General features: G+C 42.2%; 1 protein-coding gene across 1 annotated transcript in view; it reads right to left on the reverse strand.

Annotated features, from left to right (window-relative positions):
* ATRX (ATRX chromatin remodeler) overlaps positions 1-18,678 on the reverse strand; it is a 3,779,564-nt gene that overhangs the window by 713,069 nt on the left and 3,047,817 nt on the right. The gene's annotated exons all lie outside the window — the stretch shown is intronic.

Raw genomic sequence — 18,678 nt, forward strand, 5'->3', positions numbered from 1 at the left:
ATCATCTATAGCTAATGCTCATACCACCGGGTGAGCTAGCCCTGCTATGGTTATTCTTCCTGTCACACCATGACCAATTTAGAGAGCTCAAGCCACCAACTGACAGACATCTTTTATATCCGTTTTTAAACTAAATATATTGATTGCATCAAAGTACAATGTAAATATACTAAAGTGAAACTATTTTCAAATATTTGTACAATGTTTTCAGTTAGTCTTCTCTCACTATAAAGCAACAAAAACACAAAAGTCAACTTAGAAGGTTAACAGTTTGATGTATTAACATTATTTTTTTTTTGGAAAATGAAACAAAACAGAAAGTATGACTGGCTAAAGTGTGGCAAAAATCAGGAAGATAATTGCTAATATAAACCTGCTGTTGCTAAACTGCTGACATGATGCAGCAAACTGCAATTTACAAATCAACTTGCAATTGAAAACAAATAGCTTAAGTTCAGAAATGTGAAAAAATAACTGCCAATCTTTTTCCATCATTCAAGTCCCTTACTTGCTGAAACAACATTAAAGAAAATTAAAAAATGCAGTTAAGTTTTCTTATTTTTTAAATGTAGAGGTGCTCATTGAACAGATGCAATAAAGTTAAGAACTATGCATCTTCTCATTCTGATTTATGCTAAAATCAACAGAACTTAAGAAAAAAATTAAAATCCTTGTAATACACCTTCATCAAGTCTGTCACTTTCAAAGTACAGCAAAACTTACCCAAGCTGTAAACCAGCCATGTATTAATAAAGGAGATCTCCACACTGGAGCTCAAAATGTTTTTTTTCCCACTGCAGCTTTGCTTTCTGTTCTATTTAATGAATTAAAATAAATGTAGGTGCTTCTTATAAAATCATGTTTTTCCACAAAATGGCTGATGTGGGGCCTTATACATTAACATGATCTTTTTTTAGTGCTTGCTTCCTTCCCCCTTCCCAGAATCCACCTCAAGTCCCATTTATCTGAGTCATGTTAGACATAAGGAAGTTGTATTCCTAGTCCATTGAGACAGAATGGAAGGAATGCGTCACAGGCATCCTATACACCTGCTGCAGCAGAAGTGCTTGCATTTTTTTTCCTAAATGGCAATTTTCTCAGTCTATTTTCAACAATCCAGAACAATTTTAAAACTGCAGCCAAAGGATTACATGCTTTTGTAAGGACTGTCATTTTGTAGTCTTTTTTTAATTGCGCCAAGTCTTTTGGGTTTCTTATACCATGACAGGAATGGAAATACGATTTTAGTTCATGAAATTAGTATTGTTTCAATCTTTGATGTAAGCCAGTAGTTATAAGACCCGCTGCTCCTACTACTACTACTGAAACTGTCTGGGTATCTTTCTTCCACATTGCTCTCGTTTATGCCTGCAGATCCTGATATTTTATGACTTTGTCTCTCTCTGTACGCAAGACACTGTAATCACTGGGTGTGGCAATTTCAATGATCAATGCTACTCTTGTCTTCTTTTCTTGGACCACTATTATCCAGTTTTCTACCACCTATCTTTTGAACTGTTGGTAATGGATGATCCCATGCAATGTAAACTTCATCATTTTCTATGATGCATTGTGGCTCATGTTTCCAGTGTTTTTCAGCCACTTCAACACCATAATGTTTGCACAATCCCCAGTGCAACAGTCTCGCCACATTATTATGCCTTTCAGTATACAGTCCCTTCTACCATTAGTATGTCGCAACCAGCAACCAAGTGTGAAACTGTTTCCAATTCAGTTTTGCAAAACCTACATTTGTATGTTTCTCCCGCATGTTCAATGGACATTATAAACCAACGTGTACGCAGCCCACTATCTTGAACCACCAACATTAACCTTTCATTTCTTGGTTTGAATTTGCCTCTCCTAAACCATTCCTGTGTTCATTCCTGATCAACACGAGTTTCTTCCAGAAGTTTTCTATACTTGCAACTATATTTATGCTTTTCCACATTTCTTGTCTTCTCACCTGATCCTTCACCTTATATGCTTTCTTTTCTTTTTTTTTGGCACATTCAGTTGCTGCCTGATTTTTATCTACTTCTGGTTTGACTTCCATTCCTGCTTGACGCCGATAAGTTTCTGCTAGATTAAGCAGAAAAGTCATCTTGTACTTATTCTCCTCATGTTTCAAAACTTTCACTACGTTTGGGTCTTGTGAGGTCAGCAGGTATGCGTGGAGTTCCACGATTGCAAATCTATACATATAATCAGTTTCAAGGAGGCCCATCCCTCCTTCCTGTTCTCCTGTGAGCACTGACAGATTCTCTCTCACATTCTTCCTGAGGTGTCAAAGCACTGCAAGCACTTCAAAGAACTTGTTCTGCTACTCAGCAGACTACTACTTGCAGCAGTAAGGAGATTTTATTTTATCCTGAATGCTGGAGAAATGTGATAATGTACTTGCTATTTTTACTCGAAATGTATTTTACAAGCACAAAAAAACAACTATCTGTTCTTGAATTTGTGGTAGCATATTATTTAAACTGAAGCACAAACACCCTTGCACATTGTATTTTCCCATTTCGGTTGCATTGCTACCCCTTGATTGGTTACAATGCAGCATTACTAGCGCAATCAAAACCATAATTGTTGAGCATGACAAATTAGTAGTTCTGAGTGTAAGACTAAACACTTGCTATAAAATAGCTGTAGTTATAGAAAATACCACCTACAAGTGGATTGCTCTACAAAATATTTTGACAGTTATTGGGCTACAATATTTTTAGATGCCCAAAGTAGGAGGAATAACGACACCTTGTTGAAGTTTCCAGTAGTTTATTATCTACCTACTTAACTGAATAAACTACTGGAAACTTCAACAAGGTGTCTTTATTCCTCACACATGGAGGGTATCAGAGAGACAGTCGCCTAGATCTACTAGCTAAAGTGAATTTATCTGGACTAATCCTTTATACCCTGTTTCTTGTTAGTCCTGTTACCCTCTGTGTCACAGGTGGGATACCAGACTTCACTTGATCCCTCTGGATTACATCTGTTTACGTTATATGATATTAAGACAATGTAAATTTTGCACTGCAGCTTTCTGTGACATTTAAAGAAAAGTTAAAAACATTTTTCCTTGTAAAATATCATGAAATTTGCCTTTTTTCATGCCACTCCACATGGACAGAAATGCCCAAATCAGCATTGCAGAAAGAGAGACAGGTGGCAACCCTATCAACTAAGTGCAGGGGACACTGTTTCTCTTCCTCTCTACAATAAACACTGTGGAAAACAGGAGAACTACACACTCCCCAGTGTCTGTACCATGTCATGCAGGCAAAGACAAATTCTTCTGCCATGTATGCGAAAAGTTAAGCTTAGAAAAGTGCGTGTTTTTTTTTTTTTTTTGATTCCAAGGAAAGGAAATGAAAATTTCAAAGTACACACATATTTCTGGTAGATAAATGATACCTGAACCATACTGTAAGGAGAAAAGCAACCTAAGGTTGTGCTACACTGTAGGAAAGAGTGGTGTTTTCCTTTAAAGTTAGCAATGGGGCAACCATAACATGTATTTCTCCACACCATGCCTCTCAACCCTTTTGAGCAAGAAACATGGACAAAGCCTTAAATAATGGGGTGGATAAAGGCCTAAAAATAACAGACAGATTTTTTAAATATTGCTCTTATAAACTTAGAAAATTGCTAAAATAACAATTTGTGTTAGCATGCATTTTCTGAAGGATACAAAGTATGAAATTCAAAATGTAAGTCATTATTTAGGGATTTAAGTCCTCAATGATTTACCATAAAACTGCAAATCTTACATGGAACAAACCAAAAATATGAAGTAAAAATCTGGACATTCTGCAAAAATCTAGACAGTTTAGAGGCATGTTCTGCAGACATCAACACCTGATGACATTGTATATACTGCACAGAAAGTTCAGGCAAGGGTGCCGCAGCTCCACATTCACTCTGCATGGCTGCCACATCTTACCTAAAAAGTACAGCTGTGTACACTTAGCATAAATGTAGATGTTTGAGTGTATTCACTTTTGCAGTCATCACACTTGGGTTATCTGCCTGCAGGTAGCCCTCAGTCAGCCCAAATATTAGAGTCTTGGGATTTCTGCGTCAGATGCTGTCTCCTCATCCATGACGTCAGGTCGTCAGGGGTATAAAACATGCAGCCGACACCACTACATCAGTTTTTCTTACTCCAAATGTCAGGAGCCCCCAAAATAGGAAGCAATTACATGGCGTGGAACGCCTCCAGTAAAAAGTAAATCATCATCTTCTTTCGGCTGTTCCCATTAGGGGTCGCCACAGCGGATCATCTATTTCCACTTCTTCCTGTCCTCTGCATCTTGCTCTGTCACAACAACCACCTGCATGTCCTCTCTCACCACATCCATAAACCTTATTTTAGGCCTTCCTCTTTTCCTGTTACCTGGTAGCTTCATCCTTACCATCTTTTTCCCAATATACTCAGCATCCCTCCTCAGCACATGTCCAAACCAACGTAATCTTGCCGCTCTGGCTTTGTCTCCAAACCTTCCAACCTGGGCTGACCCTCTAATACACTTATTCCTAATCCTGTCCACCCTCGTCACACCCAGTGCAAATCTTAACATCTTTAACTCTGCCACATCCAGCTCTAACTCCTGCCTTTTTGTCAATGCCACTGTCTCCAACCCATATAAAATAGCTGGTCTCACTACTCTCTTGTAGACCTTCCCTTTCACTCTTACTGGTACTCGTCTGTCACAAATCACTCCTGACACTCTTCTCCACACACTCCATCCTGCCTGTACTCTCTTCTTCACCTCTCTTCAACACTCACAATTATTCTGAATAATTGAGCCCAAGTAATTAAACTCATCCACCTTCGCCACCTCTACTCCTTACATCCTCAATATTCCTCTATCCTCCCTCTCATTCACACACACATATTCTGCCTTAGTCCTGCTGACCTTCATTCCTCTTCTCTCTAGAGCATATCTCCATCTCTCCAGGGTCTCCTCCAACTGTTCCCTACTCTCACTACAGATCACAATGTCCAGTAAAAAGTAAATACCATAGCCATAACATATGGCCCAAAGGAGGATAGGTAGAAAGCATAGAAGAATCAGGGGGCTGGAGGGAGGGTAACCAGGACTGCAACAGTAAATAAACCCGAACATCTGCATTTACGGTAAGTGTACACAACTGTACTATGGTCTTCGTCTTTCACTGTTGCAGTCATCAAACTTGAGTTGATTCCCAAAGCTGAGGAAGGGTAGAGGCAGTCAAGAAATAGTAGGGCTGGCTAGCAGGCCTTGTAAAACTGCTGTGGCAAATCCAGCTCTGGATTTAGAAAAGACAGGTAAGTGGTAATGCTTGGTGAAGGTGTGTACAGAACTCCAGGTTGCAGCTTCCAGGATGTCCCTGGTAGGGACTCCCCTAAGAAATGCTGTAGAGGTTGAGGTAGCCCTAGTGGAATGAATTCTGATCCCCTGTGGGGTAGGTTTTCCATGGTGCTTGTAGCAGAAATGGATGCAGTGTGCTATTCATTTGGAAATGGTTTGCTTTGAAATGGCCTTGCTCTCTGCCCCTGTAGCAAAGTTGACTAGCAGCTGGTCAGATTTTCTGAAAGGTTTAGTCCTGTCAAGGTAGAACCTGAGTTGTCTGTGCACGTCCAAGGAGTACAGGATCCTTTCCCCTTTATTCTGAGGATTACGGAAAAAGGTTGGTAAACGGATGGATTGGTTTAGAGTCACACTGGATTACACCTTGGGCATAAAAAGATGGAGTTAGCCCTGACTGAAACCCTGTCAGCATGCAAAATAATGAAGGGTTCCACAGCCATTAGTGCCTGTAACTCAGACACACTTCTTGCTGAAGTGATGGCTAGAAGTAAGGCTGTTTTCCAAGAGAGGAATTTTAACTGCGCTGTAGCAACAGGCTCAAAAGGAGGAAGCGTGAGCTTCTCTAGTACAAAGTTAAGGTCCCAGGCAGGGGTAGGCGCTCTCCTCGGGGGTCGTAAATTGTTAGCTCCTCTCAGGAACTGTTTGACCAGAGGGCAAGAAAAGAGAGGTGGCTCAGTATTATAATGAGTTGAGATGGCTGAGGCATGATTCTTAATAGAAGAAAAGGATAAGCCTTTGTGGAGCAGCTCTGCTAGGTAATCTAGGATTTGAGGTAAGGAGGGCATGGCAGTGTCCTTTCCTTGAGACTGGCTCAAAGAACAGTATCTTTCCATTTTTCTGATTACGATTTCCTAGTACTAGGCCATCTGGCCTCAAGGATGATGTCCAGCACCTGTTTGCTGAGGGTATAAGGAATAAGGGAATAAGCCAGGCTATAAGGTTCAGGGTTTGCAGATGAGGTTGCAAAATCTGTCCCTCCTGCTGGGACAGCATGGAGGGGTTCTGATGTAGGTGGCACTGCTGCCAGACTGCATAGGAGTGGGTACCAGTGCTGGCGGGGCCAGTCCAGGGCAATAAGGATTGTCCTTGGTTTGTCCTATTTGATTTTGAGTAGTACTTTTGAGAGGGGGGGGCAGAGAGGGAAATGCATAAATTGAGAGGTTTCCCATGTAAAGGAAAGGGCATCCTCTTTCCATGCTTGGCTGTGGGGATTTCTGGTGCAAAATTTGCTCAATTGATGGTTTTTGGGGGGAAGCAAAGAGGTCCACCTCTGGTGTCCCCCACCTGTGGGTTAGACGTTTGAATGAGTTGGATTCCAGTTTCCACTCGTGTGGGTCCAGTAGATTTCGGCTTAAGTCATCTGCCAGTGAATTTTGTTTGCCTGGTAGGAACTGAGCTTGCAGGTACACTTGGTTGCTCAAGACTGTGTTCCACAGGGCCATGGCTAACCTGCAGAGTGGGTAGGAATGAGTTCACCCCTGCTTGTTTATGTACCACATAACTGTGGTGTTGTCTGTCTTTATCAAGAGTTGTGCTGGAAGGATAAGGTTTTTGAAGGCTGTCAGAGCATTCTGTACAGCTAACATTTCTTTTTGATTGATATGTAGGTGAATTTGTCCTGGGCTCCATTTGCACTGAATGCATTTGCCAGCCATGTGAGCCCCCCATGCATAGTTTGATGCATCTGTTGTCAGGGTTTTGACGGCAAGGGGTTAAGTGAAAGAGAGTCCCTTATTGTGGTTGCAAGCCTCTACCCACCAAAGGAACTCTGCTCTTAGACAAGGAATGATAGGAATAATTGTTTCCAGGTCCGGAGAATGTTGGCACCAGAGACCTTTTAAGTACCACTGACGTTTCCTCATATGCAGTCTTGCATAATGAATTAGAAGAATGCATGAGGCCATGAACCCTAGGGCTTGCAGTATTTTTCTTGCAGACAGCTGGGTTCTGGTAGCCATTACTTTGAAGTAGTTTGTCAAATAAACCTGCTTTTCTGGAGTAAGGAATGCAATCTGGGAAGTTCTGTTCAAGCTTGCTCCCAGGAATACAATCTTTTGGTTGGGCAACAGATGTGATTTATTTTCGTTGACGGTGTACCCCAGCGAAATTAGAAGTTTCTTTACAAATGCCAGGTGCTGAAGTAGCAATTCCTGACTGTCCGCCTGAATCAGGTAATCGTCCAAGAATGGATACATTTGTATATTTCTCTGCCTGCAGTATGCAATGCCTGGAGCCAGGCACTTTGTGAATAACCTGTGCGGAGTAGATAAGCCAAAGGGAAGTGCAAGGAACTGATAGTGCATAGAGCCTGCCCTGAAACTTAGATGTTTCCTGCAAGATTCCTTTATGGGGATATGCAGATAAGCTTCTTTTAGGTCTAGTGTGACTAGCCAGGAGTCCTTGGCTAGCATAGGAAGCAGCTGTTGCAGTGTAAGCATTTTGAACTTTGGGACCACCAGAAAGGTGTTAAGAATGGACAGGTCCAGGAGAGGGCACCAAGAGCCCTCTTTTCTGGGCACCAGGAACAGTCTGGAGTAGAAACCCTGTCCTCTTTGCTCTATTGGAACAGGCTGAATAGCCCTGATACTGAGAAGAGAAAGTACTTGCTTTTGAGCCTCCGCCCACTGGTTTGGAAGAAGGTCTGGCAACCCGCTTGAAGTTGGCAGCAAGTGGAAGTAGAATCTGTATCCCTGGGATACAATGTTTAGTACCCATCGGTCCTGGGTAATGGACATCCAGTTTTTTGCATGCGGGGCGAGTTTTCCTTCTTCTTGCAAGTACTTGGGCATGGCTGAGAAGGATGATAGACAAGTCATTGTGAATTTTTTCCATAAGGGGGTGGCTTACCACTCCCTGTTTTTGAGGGGGGAATACTCGATTGTTTAGATCTCTGTGTACCCTGAGACTGTAGCCTCGGTGGTCTGTTGCCCCTGGGTTTGGGCTGAGAAGACCTGGTAGGGACTGGAAAGGACCAGTTTTTTGAAGGCCAATGCCTACTGAATCTAGGTGGCTGTACCTGTAAGAAATCTTTAACAGTTTGCATAGATTTAGCTTTTTCCTCCATCTTTTTAAGAACCTCTTCCACTTTTGCACCAAACAAATGTTCCTGGTTTAATGGAGCATCTAATAATTTTGCTTTGACATGGTCTGGCAAGATTTGTTCCTTTAGCCAGGCATGTCTTCTCAGTACAGACCCAGTGACAGCAGCCCTGCAAGATGCCTCTAAGGCATCAAAACCACATTGCAAAGTATGTTTACTGACTTGGTTTGCAGAATGCAGTAACTCTTGTAAAACTTTATTTTCTGCAAAATCTGAAAGCAACAACATTTTTTGTTTAATTAGTTCCATAATATGCTGCTGGTACTTCAACATGTGAAACTGGCAATTTAAAGCCCTGATGGCAAGAGTTGCAGAGGTATATACCTTCTTGCCCCATCTGTCCAAAGCCCTCGAATCCCTGTCCGAAGGGGTAGGATTTATGGCTGTAGTAGCCTTAATACCTTTAGGTCCCTGGGAAATGGTCTCTGGATCCACAGTGGGATTCTTAAAGAGAAATTTGTGAGAGTCAGGTACCCTGTAGTACCTGTCAGGCTTTCTAGGAGCTGGTGGTAAAGTATCAGGAGTAAGACTGGATTCCATGAAAACATCATCTACAATATCCAGGACAGGGGTATAGCTAAAGGCCTGTATTGAGGCAAGTCTAAAAATTCTCTGAGTCTCTTTTTGGACTGTGGGTAGTCCTGGCATTCCCAGGGGAAATGGTCTCTTAAGGTATGCAAGGTTTCACCAAAAGAAAAGTCCTCTGGAGGGGAGGCAGAGGGACTGGAATCCTCTGCATTTGAATCCTCATAGGTAGATAAAAGTTTGTCCTAGTAATCAGAGGGCTCAGAGTCATCAGACTCATGGTCTGTTGATTCAGAAGGGAAATCAATTCTTTTGTCTTTTAGAGGGGGAAGGCTGGCTTCTGCTAATTAAGAGTTATAAGGTCTTCAGCCATTCTAAGCATTTGTTTCTGTGGCATGGGAGCTTGAGCATGCGCTTTGGTCATCGGTTTTCGAGGCGTAGTGCGAGTTCTGGCCCTGAGAAACTCGGTCGTTTTTGTCTGAAATTAAGTAGTCAGTTTAATACAAACATCGGAAAGTCAGAATACACCCACAGAAGCCGGTGCCTGCACAGCGGCTCCGGACCCATCTAAGGTAGAGACATCCGCAGGTTCCATAATCGAAAAAGCATCTTGCGGCACACTGGACTCCAAATGGGTCTCAGCAGAGGCCTGTGAATCTGTAGAAATGGGCATCAGGGGCTGCGAAGGCACCTCACTGAGTACCATCAAACTGGCGACTAGCTTAACAGAAGTGTCGTCGGCAGTTTTAGACCTATGTGGTCTGTCTCTGTCTTTATCCTTACGTTTTTTCTGGAGATTGGTAGTTGGATGGCTTACCGAAGCCATTTCGGAATACGGAGAACGAGAGCAAAAGAATTTAGCAACAAAGATAGCCTGATGATGAATAGTTTGGGGGTTAAACAAGGCACAAAACCGACAGCGAGGGATGTCGTGGTCTGGGCCTAAACAGGTGACGCAGTAAGAATGAAAATCTCTGTGGGGTATTTGCTTTCCACAGGCAAGACAATTGTTAACTTTTTCTGACATCAGTTAGAGCAAGAAAAAAAGAATCCTCAATGGAGTACTTAGCTTTAGAAGACTTCAGGTTTGAAACTCGAAAAATGAAAATTTCAGGTAACAACCGACTGGCACCTGTGAACTGCTTCTGCTTTGGGCTCCCACACGGGAAGAAAAGCTGATGTAATGGCGTCAGCTGCATGTTTTATACCCCTGATGACCTGACGTCTTGGAAGAGGCGACGGCATCCTACGCAGAAATCCTAAGACTCTGGTATTCGGGCCAACTGAGGGCTACCAGATAACCCAAGTGTGATGACTGCAACAGAAACACGAAGAACATCACACTGAGTTCCAGCAAGATAGGTGCACCAGTAATGGGGAGGGAAAGGGAGTATAGCTTAAGGTTTCAGGCAACAACAGAGAGGAGGACTTAACTTTAGGGAATAGGACAAGAGTTTTTGGGTTAAGTTGCAGAAAGGGAATTTAGCATTAGGAAGCAATCCAAAGATTTAGGGTTAGGAAGCAACAGGGAGAGTTTAATGTTAGGGAATGATCGGGGAGTAGAGTTTTAGGGTTACAGAGCACTCCAGGACTTTAGGGTTAAATGGGGGAGTGGAAATTTAAATTTAGGAAGGACGAATGGAGTTCCAGACTAAGTGTTAGGGAGTGAAAACTCAAGCTAGGGGTTATGAACAGAGTGGAAGTTTAGGATTTGAGTTAGGTCTATACAGTTTCACAGGATCAGGTTTTGGGAGGACAAGGTAATTAAATAAGATTGGGCTAGTGGGAGCTAGAGCACTTGTCATTTAAAGTAAGTGACAGCAAGAGTGTTGTGAGATACTAGCAAGCAAGAACTTGTAGTAGATCCTGAAAACTAGTGTAGAAATACTGAGAACTGTGGTACTATATCACTGAGCAAACAAGCCTATACAATGTGTAACTACAGACATACATTCATTACACTGAACTATTTTCCCTAATAAATCATCCTAACTCAATGAGATACAATTATCGTGTATTCCTGGAGTATTCGGCCAGCCTCCATTTTCACCCTCTTGATTAGCAAAACATCTTTCTCACAATAATTACCTTAACTGTTTCAAAAAGCCAGTGGTCCATTGTAATGCAGAAACAATTGAGCTACATTCTGCGCAAACCTGCAAATCATTCTGCATCTGCACATTATGAATCCTCTTTCTCATGGCAAATCGTCTCACAAACATTACAACTCCGCATCTTTGGCTGCCATAAGTGCTTTTCTAAGGGCACTATATGAAAAAGCAGCTTGCATGTTCAACACTTGTCCTCACAACAAAGTAAAACCTGACTTAATGGCTTTAATTTGTGCCCTGGGTATTTCAGAAGTTACATGGAGATTAGTACACAATATCAGGCACTTAATGACAGGATACTGCATTCAGCAGCTGCATCACACTTAAACATAATAATTATGATATTAATTACAAATTGCTCTGACCGAATCTTCATATAATTAACTGTGTGGAGAGCCATTGAGCTTTGAAAATGCACTCACTCTCCAAAGTGAAAAAAAGTTGAAGAGCTTATTCTCTCTCCAGATCTTCTGTAAAATCTCTGAAGGTAACTGCTAAAGTTTGGAGTGGTCAAGAGTAAACTTTAACCTATACTGGGCTTCGAGACCAACTCTGGTCCAGATGACTTTGCAAAAGTGGTTAAAAGAATTTCTCCTCGTTTTGCAGTCTAATGTAGGCAGACAGGAGACAGGAACCTGAAGTGGAAATAACTCTAATGTGGGAAGGAAGATCCTTAGACAAGTTAAGGTTTCTGCCACCTTGGGAAACCCATGGCTCTAGCTCATTTCTTTCAAATTTCCTGGGAAAAAGACACATGGCAAAGCATAAGTAATGATTAAAGTGTCATTAATTTTAAATCTAGCAGGCACAATCAATACATCGAGTCCATGAAAAAAGACCAGTCGGCATACTGGTTAAGATCTTCAACTTGTATGCACAGCACAAGGTACAAGATTCAATTCTGACCTGTGGCCAATGCCTGTTAGAGGGGTTTGCATGTTCTCCCGTGTCTCTGTGGGTTCCTCCAACCTCCAAAAAACATGCTGAGCATACCTCTCAACTGTCCAGATTTTCACAGAATGTCCAGATTTTTGTGGGAGGGTGGCATAATGGTTAAGGTGTTTACCTTACAGACACTAGGTGCACGGTTTGATTCTTACAAGAGGTAACTTGGCTAGGCTTAAAACGACCCATAAGGGCAGTTAGCCTAGTACTAACCTACAAACCTATGAAACACACATCCTTTTTCAAATGCAAGCATACTGAATCAGAGTCCTTTATGATGTCACTTGCTGAAGGACACAGAATCCCTCTGTCTTCTTCTCCCACACAGTAGCAACTGTAGCACTCTGGTCAGGGAGTTCACAAACATTAAAGAAGACTGTTGAGGCACTGTGGTACAACGTCAGATTCCCACTAGTTCTAGCTGTAACCTCTCCCAAAATGTGTTGCTCTGTAAAGAAAAAATGATAGGTAAAGACCTTGTGCTTTTTTCAGCAGTTCTGGAAATAGCACCTGGTCTTCTACTTGGTCTAGGTGAATTTTAGGTTACCAATGTCATTAATTAACTCACAATTCATTGTAAACTGAGATGCACTGTCAAAGAAGAACAGATGTGACCTGTAACCCACTTAACCATACAGTGCTTCAGGATCACACCTGAAAAGGGATACCTGTGTCCAGCGGGGGTAGCCTTTTAACAAACAACCAAAAAAAGAAACAGATCTTCCACTAGAGATTATGCAGCATGCGGCACCTTTAGTATTTCCCTAATCTTACAGGCACACACAAAAGCTGACTACAATTTCACATCTTATTTCCTGTTTAAACTACTTCCAGTCAGTCAACAAAGACCACTGTTGAATATCAGGTTGAGTCACCTTATTTTGAATTACCTGATTACACTACTTTTACAATATTTTTCTGTTTTAAATAATACATAGGGAAACACCAATCTCTCTCCACAGATGAGGTACAAAAGCATCCAAATGACATTCTAATAAAGCATGATCACAAATCATTACAGGATGTGTACATGTCTCATTTGCACTAAACACACACACTCTATTGATACGAATATTGCCAATTTTATGCCTCGACTTGTACTATCTTTAACAGCATACACACTGTGAAGTCTACTGTTTTAATGTGACATCTACCAAACTTATTATCCTGCTATAGGGAGCTGCATAGACCTCACAAAAACTGGTTACTGCAAAATAATTTCCTGAAAAAAGCGAAAACAAAAACTCATTACTGCATATCTCTCAAGTATAACACAAATCCTGTTTGAAATGCAAACAAATCCGGCATCACTGAGGTCGAGACACATTAATTTACTTAGTATCTCTGATGTACCGCTAAATTACTACATAGCACTCATAAAAATCCGTTAAAAATATCCTCATCCCTACACATGAAATACCTGGAAATAAATAACACTACCCTTCTGTCATGGTCCTAAAAATACAGAAGCAAAACCCTGTAACCAAACCCTCATAATAAGTGTCTTACGTTCACCTGAACACATTTCCTACAGTACTACTACCAAAGGTTTACACCATTTTAAAAAAAAGGCTTAGGTTCATAGGTAGGTACTAGGCTATCTGCCCAAAGGCATTTATAAGCCTAGCCGGAATGTGCTGGCTTTCGCCGCCCCCTTAGATTAGTTCCCTGTGCCTCTGTCCAGCAGAGTCACTGAAGTGATCCCCGGGGTAAACTTCCTGCTTCCCATCCACTAGTAAAGGTTTCTCTTGAAGAGTGTTAGTGAGGAGCTCTGCCTAATGTAAACTGGAATCTTGTTCCAGAGCATGGGAAGTCACTGGGACAGGAATCTATCACTCCAGCATGTCCTATTTATTGTTGTGGTGATGATTAGATCCCTAGAGCATCTGGCTCGAGGGGATATGGTTTTCTTTAAGTGGAGCATGACCCATGACCATCAATTCTGGGTTGGACATAGCCTTGTATGTCAGCAGATATCACCTCTGAGTAGGCGGTATGCAGCAAAGTACAGCTGGAGTTTCTTCAGTCGAGCTGCATAGGGCATCTGTTTGAGGCCAGTGATCCTCTTGGTGAGGTACTTCTATGGTCTTTCCAGCTGTTGCAGGTGTCTTGTAAGGTACATCCCAAATGGGGCGTTTTTACTCTTATGACGGGTCTGATGAGTGATGCGTAGCGGGCCACAATGACCTCTTTTCATCTGCATGCAAACCCTTTTGTGATTAGGTGGGCCACATAGAAGCATTTTCTAACCACTTTAGCAATGTGATTATCAAAGGAGAGATTAGTACCTACTTGGTTCCCCAGATCCCTTATTTCATCTTCCATATTTAGGGGGCTACCACCTATGTGGTAGTTTGTGGATACTTTGTTTTTTACAAAGGGGATGACTATGCACTTTTTGGCATTTAGCTTGAAGCCATGGTTTTGACACTAGATACCTGTCTTCGTGAGACCCTTTTGGAGGATGTTTGTGTCAGCCAGAGAGTCAATTATAGCCCCTAGTTTGCAGTAGTGTGCAAACATGGTCAGCCATAGTCCTACTGTGCTTGCCTCTACCTCTGAGAAGTTTATGCCGAACAGGAGGGATCCTACGAATGAGCCAAGGGGGAAAGCCACTTGTAAACAGTTTAGAGTCAGACCTAGCTCCCGCAACTCTTACCATGTGGGTTCTGTCCGTGAGCCAGTTGGCAACCCATCTCATGATGCAGGGGTTTATGTTCAGGCTGGTGAGCTTGTCTATAATACCAGAATGCGGAATGGTGCCAAAGGCCTTTGCGAGTTCTAGGTAGGCTGTGTGGAACACCTTTCCCTCGTCTATAGCCTTGGTAACTGTCTCAAATAAGTCCACCAGGTTTAGGAGGCATGATCTGCCATTAAAAAAGCCAAACTGGGGAAGTTCCAGTGTTTGGAGGTTCCCAATGTCTCTGTTAATGTGATCCATGATGATGCGGCTCCACAGCCTTGCAGACCAAGCTAGTCAGGCTTATAGGGTGATAGCTCCCGGGGTATGTTGCGACTCCACCTTTGTGAAGCGGAATAACCGTTTCTGTGCGCCACTATATGGGCATGTAGCCTATGGAAAGGCTGAGTTTGAACAGTGCGTTTAAGTGAGGAGTTAGTTCATCTTTGAGCTCATGTAGGACGCAGCCTGGGACACCATCCGGTCCAATTGATGCTGTGTTTTTGGCTTTGGAGAGGGCTGTTTTAACCTGTCTGTGATTTCAGGGGGAACTACATTCTTCCGGTATGGTTATGGGCCCTTCTGGGGGTGAGAGGGAGGTGAAGTTTGTACTGAACCTGTCTGCCAGGATGTTTGCGATATCGGTCGGTTCAGTGTATTTGTGCCATTCTGCACTAACTCCGAGCAGATCTGGGAATTGCCACTTAGATTCTTGACATAGCTAAAGAATGCCTTGTGGTTATCTTTGGAGTCCTTGGCAATTTTTCTTTCGAAGCTAGCCTTGGATGATTTTATGAGGCATAGTAGTTTCTGGCTGATACTGATCAGGGTTGTCTTCCCCTCTTGGGATTTTATTCTTTCCTGTACTAGTTTCCTCCTTCTATTGCAAGGCTTGTTTATGGCAGGAGTCCAGCAAACTGGTTTCCTTTTATTGGAGAAGTGAGTCTTGGTTTTGCTTGGGATAGCATGATCTATGCATTCTTGCAGGTGCCTGTAGAGTGCATTAGTAAAGGATTTTGCAGCTTGGACAGCATTATACTTTAGCATGGGGGAATTGAAACTTTCCACCTCGGGTTTAAGTAATGTGACGTTTACTTTTGAAAAGTTTTTCACAGTGGTTTCTTTGACAGGGTTGGGGGTGGAATGTTGATATCCAGAGTGATTAGTTTATGGTCAGATATAACCAGCGAGGGGATGACCCCTGGTGTGGAACACAGGTCGTCTATGTTGGTGATGACCAGGTCCAACATGTTGTCACCTCTGGTGGGGGTGTTGACCAGTTGATCCAGGGCGTTTGAGTTTATAAATTCTAGGAATTGTTGGGCAAGGGAGTTAGTACTTGAGTAGTTCTCCCAGTTAATGTTTGGGTAATTGAAATCACCCAGTATCAAAGTGTTTGGTAGGACCTTTATGTTTCCCAGTGTTTCCAGAAATGTCGTATGGGGGTCCTGGGACATGGTGGATGATCTGTAGCAAGCTATAATTTGATTTGCAGTTCTGCCCATTGTTAGTTGCACGTGGATGATCTCTGGAGCATCGTCCTGTGCCATTAACCTGGAGGTGTGGGTATCCTTGATGAATATGGATACGCCCCGCCTTTTGCATTTCGGTTCAGGTTTTGTGGCCGAAATGTATGGTATGAGTTGTAGCCTGGTAGTGCTGGGGTGCTCTCTGGAGTCATAAACCAGGTTTCTGTTACAGCACATATATCAATTTTTTACATACTGAGGAGTGCCTCAAGTGCACACATTTTGAGGTTTAGACTTCTGGCGTTGAGTAGCATTACCCTCAGTTTTTTCTTACTTGTGTTATTTACGGCGGTGGGTTTGGCTTTTGATCTTGCCTAAAAAAAAGCACTATGGGGGTGGCAAGAGCTTTGATCAGTATTCGAAAGCCTAAGGATGAGAGGCGCAAGCTGTCTCTAGCGAAGCAGCGTGGCTTGTCAAGCATGTCATCCCATGCTGACAGACACTGTATCCCCTTTGAATGACACCAGAAGATTAGCCAATTGTTGAAACTGATAATTTTTTCTTTATACCATGGTATAATTCTTAGTGAGGGCAGGATGCTACTCAGGGTCAGGGTCATACTGGCCTGGGCTACATGATCAGAGAGCTCCTCCATGTCTCTTTCATGTAGTCCAGGGAGGTATGGCTCAGGTTATTCACACCAACAATGACAAGAGTCGTATTTGTACCTTTTCTGGAGTGACCTGAGTGCTTGTGTTATGTGGCAGATCTTGGCGCCCGACAGACAGCTAACAGTAACCTTCTCCTTGTTCAGCTTAGTGAGTGGGACGTCGGTGTGCCTGACTATAGAGTCACCTATTACTACTGTGTTGGGTATGTTATTTTGGCTTAAGGGCTGTGATTGCATGGCACACTGGTTTTGTGAAGTATGTGTTTCATGGTTTGTGTTGGGGGTGAAGGTTGCTTGGATGTCTGCTTTGGAGGTCTCTGTTGCTTTTGCAGATTTTTATTTAGAGCCTCCGAGCATCTTTTTGTGTATTTATGTGTGTTTTTTTGCTGGTGCTGGTTTCATAGGTCTATGTGAAACTAGTGGTGTAATGCAAGTAATTCCCTTCTCCTCTTGACTGCCTGGTCCAGTCTTGGATTGACAGAGTTTAGCGTCCAGTTTGGCTGTATAACTGCATTTCTCGCATGTATTACTGTTTGGTGGTAGGAGGAGAGGGTTGTCTGTGTACATAAGGCAGTTGTAACATTGCCTCAAAATGCCCAGATTCACCAGTTGGACCGGAGAGTACACCTGAAACTGCCCTTTGGACATGCCTGGATAGGTACAGTGAGCTGTTTTACTGACTGGCTGGTAAGATCAAATAGAGAGCCTTGTCCTTCTCTACGGTATGGGGGGGGGGGGGTCTAGTGTTAAGGTTTATTAGTGCTTGCTATGAGTTTTGAGCAAGTGCCGTGCTGAGAAGTGAATGGTTTGAGTGCTTACGTTGAAAGTTTGTCTAGTTCCACGGGAAAAATTGAAGAGTAGACTTTGTGGAGCCGGGAATAGTTATATCCTAGATAACCAGTGCGCAAAACCACGCTAATGCGGGGTTTATAGCAGGGAAACAAAAAGATAGAAATTATCCCAAAATGGCCAATAAACTACTAATTTCTGGGCTGAAACCACTCCTCCAGAGATAGATAGGCTGCTCAAAGCTCCCCTCTCTCACAGGTGAGCGGAGAAACTTCCTTCTATCCATGTAAGGTATGGGCAAACACAGAAACTTGCAACACAGCCCTGAATTCTCCACTAACCTGAAAACTGGACGACACTAGCTTAGAAAGGTGGGAAAACAAGTATATATTTTTTTTTTCAGAAAATAAAGCAGATACAATAAAAAAAAACAGTTCAAATGCACAGAAATGGCTATCACACTTGAGTGTGTAGCCTACAACAGTTAAATGAGTTATTTAAACACAAAATACTATAATGGATCGTCACATAAGAAAATTATTAACAAAATACGGTGACTATAAACCACTACAAGGTACCCTTTTAAACTTACAAAAAAGTAGATAATAAATGTAAATATACATAAGCCAAAAAAAAAAAAAAAACATTTACAGTGCCCGACCAACAAATTCTACATATCCAAATTAAAAAACTACATACAAAGGCCAGAAAACAGACCCAGTCTCATACTCCATGACCCAGTAGACAGATCAATGCAAGGATAGAGTTGGCAAGTGTTCACACATTCCTTGTCAGTCATTCTCTCTCCCTAAGGGAAAACACACAAAACTTTCCTATTACACCCATTATAATCTTTCACATAAAAAATGCACTGGCTGAAGTACAGGGAAAGAACTGTATTGATATTACGTTTGGTCAGCTTATAATAAAGATTCTGAACACCTGTTCAACCTTTAGTATTCATAACAACTCACTGATGGGCTTTTTTTAAGATGAAGCATAAGCTAAGTGTTGTAAGTCTAATGGAGAGTTTGA

Source organism: Protopterus annectens, chromosome 15.part0, assembly GCF_019279795.1.
Source record: "Protopterus annectens isolate FY-2018-M chromosome 15.part0, PAN1.0, whole genome shotgun sequence".
NCBI lineage: Eukaryota > Metazoa > Chordata > Ceratodontiformes > Protopteridae > Protopterus > Protopterus annectens.